Raw genomic sequence first — 5,017 nt, forward strand, 5'->3', positions numbered from 1 at the left:
TTGGCCCATCTAGACTGCCCAATTTTTTAAAAATACTTTCATTAGTCCCTGGCCTTATCTTATAGCGAGGATAGCCTTATGCCTATCCCACGCATGCTTAAACTCCTTTACTGTGTTAACCTCTACCACTTCAGCTGGGAGGCTATTCCATGCATCCACTACCCTCTCAGTAAAGTAATACTTCCTGATATTATTTTTAAACCTTTGCCCCTCTAATTTAAGACTACGTCCTCTTGTTAGGAATCAATACATGTTGATTCCCTTCATGTATTTAATACCTTAAGGACCAAACTTCTGGAATAAAAGGGAATCATGACGTGTCACACACGTCATGTGTCCTTAAGGGGTTAAATGTTTCTATCATATTCCCCCTGTCTCACCTTTCCTCCAGCTATACACGTTAAGATCCTTTAACCTTTCCTGGTAAGTTTTGTCCTGCAATCCATGAACCAGTTTAGTAGCCCTTCTCTGAACTCTCTCTAAGGTATCAATATCCTTCTGAAGATACGGTCTCTAGTACTGCGTACAATACTCCAAGTGAGGTCTCACCAGTATTCTGTACAATGGCATGAGCACTTCCCTCTTTCTACTGCTAATACCTCTCTCTATACAACCAAGCATTCTGCTAGCATTTCCTGCTGCTCTATTACATTGTCTGCTTGCCTTTAAAGCGGAACTGTCATGGTCGATTCTTGTTTTGTTTTTTTAATCCCCCTCCCGACTCTACTACATCTAATTGTCCCCCTAGTCACCTCCAAATGCCTTTAGCCCCCCATATTACCTATTTTTGCATCATTATTTTGTGCCCGGACCTAGGTCTTGGGCGCCGCCATCTTTGTGTGGGCAGATGAAGTCTCTGTGGGACACATCATCTGCCCACACTAGATAACGCTGTGAAATTCCCACGCATGCCCAGTTAAAGACTTGGGCATGCGAACAGGAATTTCATCTATTCATTCATTAGAAAGACGAATAAATGAATAGAAATTTCAAACGAATGAACGAAGATCTCTTCATTTGTTCGTTGGGTATATTACAAGGAATTTTTTATCCATTTGAGAAAGCCATAAGGGGAGAAACGCGTTGTGGAAATTTTAACTAACTGTATTTTAATAAATGTATTTTGCCCACTTTCTTTGTTGTAAGTTAGCTATTTTATCTTTTTTACCATTTTATTATTTGACTACCTGGCAACGGAGTTTTACTTGTTCCAGAGAGATGGTACTCCAAAGCATCCTTGTGTGTGCCACCCTTTTCTACTTCCTTATACCTATATGGCCTGTGAGGGAGCCCTTTCCTTTAGGTGTGCTGCCTTTATTTAAGTTTTTAAGCGCTGATCCTTCTGTACACTTTTCACTTAAGTCTCTAAATTTACCTGTCACATCACACTGATTGGTTGGCTTTAAATCCAACCAAAGTTCTCTGTGTAATTTTACACAGCGTGGGAAAGTTCTTTGGGACTAGGTTTTTTTTTTTACAACTGTGAGCAGCTACAGGCTCCTCACTGTTTAGTACAGATGTCCCAATTCGCAACATAGCGAGTAAGGGCAGTATTGACTAATACTAAGCAATATATACTTAGTATTAGTAAATTTGGCTGAAAGACCAATTTAGGTCTTTCAGCCTTTTGGTAGATAGCTCCCTGATACCGTGGGAATTATGGAGCTATCTACTAAGTGTCTGCAAGATGCAGCTGCGGCGCAAATCAGATCGGGATTGCATTCATTCAAATGAAATTCCAATCCTAACAAAGTCCCGAATTGCATCTAACACGAATAGAGAAACTGTTCTTATTCTGTTAGGATGAAATTCGGTAGTTTCGCCGGCGTTCTGTCTAAGTGACAGGACATTCGGGAATACTGACAGGAAGCATCGCAAGATCCTGGAGGAAAGGTAATTGTGGGAAAATTTCTCTGACCACAGGAAACAGAGCACACTTTGCTCCTCCGGCTGGTCAGAGATGGTCATGTGTAGGAAACCTCCATAATACAAATTAGTCACTACTTTGTCTTATGTTCTAAAGAAAACTAGAGTAGACAGGAAGAAATGAAGAACAGATCTTGACAGGAGAGAAGAGGAATCGATTGGGGAAAGGAAAGTTTGGCATGACAGTGCTGCTTTAAGACAACAGGAATAATTACCCCTAAATCCCATTTCTCAGATGTTGAGGTTAGGACTCTATCAAATATTCTGTACTCTGCCCTTGGGTTTTTACATCTAAAATGCATTATCTTGCACTTATTCACATTAAATGTCTGCTGCCACAACTCTGACCATTTTTCTAGTTTACCTCAATCATTTGCCATTTGGTCTATTTCTCCTCCTAGTGAGATAAATTGAATAACAATATTAATACTTAAGTACCGTTTATACTCGAGCATAATTAGAGTTTTTCAGCACATTATTTGTGCCGAAAAACCCCCACTCGACTTATACTCAAGTCACTGTCCGTATTATGGCAACTTACACCAGGTGCGTCCGGCGGTCCTGTTGGGGGCTGGCAGGAAGCGTTTACTTACCTTTCCTGCAGCTCCTGTCAGCTCCCTTCTCTCACCTCCATTCCTGTCAGCTCCCTTCTCCTCCAGTGTAAGTCTCGCTAGAGCCGCGGGGCCAGAGCATTGCCACAGGTTACCGTGGCAACGCTCCGCGCAGCCGCGAGACTTGCAGTGGAGGAGAAGGGAGCTGCAGGAAAGGTAAGTAAACGCTTCCTGCCAGCCCCCCTCCTACACAGCCCATCCAGTGGACCACCAGGGAATAATATAGCCTCCTCCCTGGCCATGTATCAAGCAGGGAGGGGGGACAAAAAAAAAAAAAAAAAAACGTATTATATTAAAATAAAAATAGTAATAATATATATTAAAAAATAATAATAATAATAATTAAAAATAATAATAAAAATGCCCACCCCCCCACCAAGGCTCTGCATCACATACACACACACACACACAGCATTCATACACACACACACAGCATTATATACACACTGTATTCATACAAATACACTGCATTATATACAGTCACAGACTGCATTCATTATATACACACACTGTAAATAAATATTCAATTAATATAATTTTTTTGGGATCTAATTTTATTTTGAAATTTACCAGTAGCTGCTGCATTTCCCACCCTAGTCTTATACTCGAGTCAATAAGTTTTCCCAGTTTTTTGGGGTAAAATTAGGGCTCTCGACTTATATTCGGGTTGACTTATCCTCGAGTATATACGGTATTAGGGGGGAATTAGGAGAAAGCAATGACTGAATGAGAGATCCCTGCCTTTCCCTGGTTCAAGATGATATCTGTCCAAAAGAATCAGAGAGTCTCTGTTTTGATGTTAACCTCACCTATCAGTTAAAAAACATCATTGTTGAAAATAGAAATACAACATGCTTTTCACAGTTACAATAATTACAAATAGCCCAGTGTAACCTAAGAACGAATCAGATTAAGCAAGTCTGGACATTCAAGAAAATATTTTATAATCTGCATTTAATAATAGCACTGCTACGTACCAGTATAGCCACAAACAGATGAATCGCGTTAGACAATCCAACAACACGTTTGTGCGTTGGTAATCCCACTATGGTATCACCAACAGCTGCAAATTCTGATTCCTCACAATGGATACTGTGTTTCAAGAAGAAATAAATGTTGAGCAAAACATGCTGTCTGGGTGTGTAAGAAGACTAGAAACTAATGTGATTTCAAAAACATTAACATGTTAATGAGGGAAGCTGTGTAAAAAGGTAAATACTGAGCTAAGAAATAAAGAAGAGCAGGGTTAGAGAGGAAGAAAGGAGAGCTAAGAATGAGAAGTAATGGAGGGAGGGAGACACTAGAAAGACATGATGGGAAATGCAGGGAGTCAACGTCAACGATCCCATATAAAGATATTTACTTCCATAAAAGGATCTCTTTCCTAGTGGTGTGTCAGATCTGTCTTGCCATGACACCAGAACTGACTGTGTTTCTTCTTTTTCTTGCGATTACTGGAATGGAAGGATTAGTGAGAAACTTCAGTTCACTTGCACAAGCAGCTTTCATTCATTTTTTATGTAATGAAAAATATGCCTGTCTATTGGTATGTGAGTAAAGGTATATGGTAAACATACAACCTTAAGAATTGTAAACAGATGCAGAGACAGAAAAGAATGTGGTGCTAAAGTGCAAGGTTTGCTTAACTTTTATGTACACACATTTATTTGTCATGATGCATGAATGCAGGATGCTTTCACGATGCTCATTAAAATGCATTTATAAGGACTTGGATAAGGGCGAGTATCATTACAGGAAGCAAAAACATCAAAAAGAAATATTAAGCAAAGTTTACATAGACAACGGAGAGACTATATATATTAGCAGATATTTACATAGTGTAAGGCAGTGGCTCCTAAACCTCGGAATTGGATCCCATAATGATGTTTTGGAGGGTCGCTCGACATGCCACAAGAAACGAGCACTGAAGTAAAGATATTTTGCATGAATTAATTTAGTATGCAGAATTCATACGAAAATTTGAGTGCTCCACACAAAATAATAGTAGTCACCTTTCTCAAACTGTACTCCAAGGGCAGTAATATAAACAAGGTATCTATAGAAAAAGACACAAAGTTTGACCACTCTTAAAGAAGCAGCGTATCGTTATACGTATCACCAGCTAATTAAGCGGCATTGATTTAGTATGCACAATATTACACTTAAAGAATCGCTCTCGTTTAAGATCTGGCCCACTATAAAAGGTTTAAGAAGCACTATGTTAATAGTACAGGATTTTGTTTTAAAGTATTCCAAGTACTACTTCAGTTCATCATAAAATAAGTAACTCCCTAAAGTGTATAGACCTGGGCTCCAGCACGATTATTAAATGACTGAATATCTTAAAGTGTGAGTGAATCCAAGTGTAGTTAATAGTGAAATGATAACTGGCAGCTCTGTAGCTCAGCTCCCAATACAAACTGCTGCCATGTCCCTCCAGCTCTAAATATTGCAGCATGTCAGCACACAGTGTCTGTCTG

Source organism: Pelobates fuscus, chromosome 10 (assembly GCF_036172605.1).
Source record: "Pelobates fuscus isolate aPelFus1 chromosome 10, aPelFus1.pri, whole genome shotgun sequence".
NCBI classification, from domain to species: domain Eukaryota; kingdom Metazoa; phylum Chordata; class Amphibia; order Anura; family Pelobatidae; genus Pelobates; species Pelobates fuscus.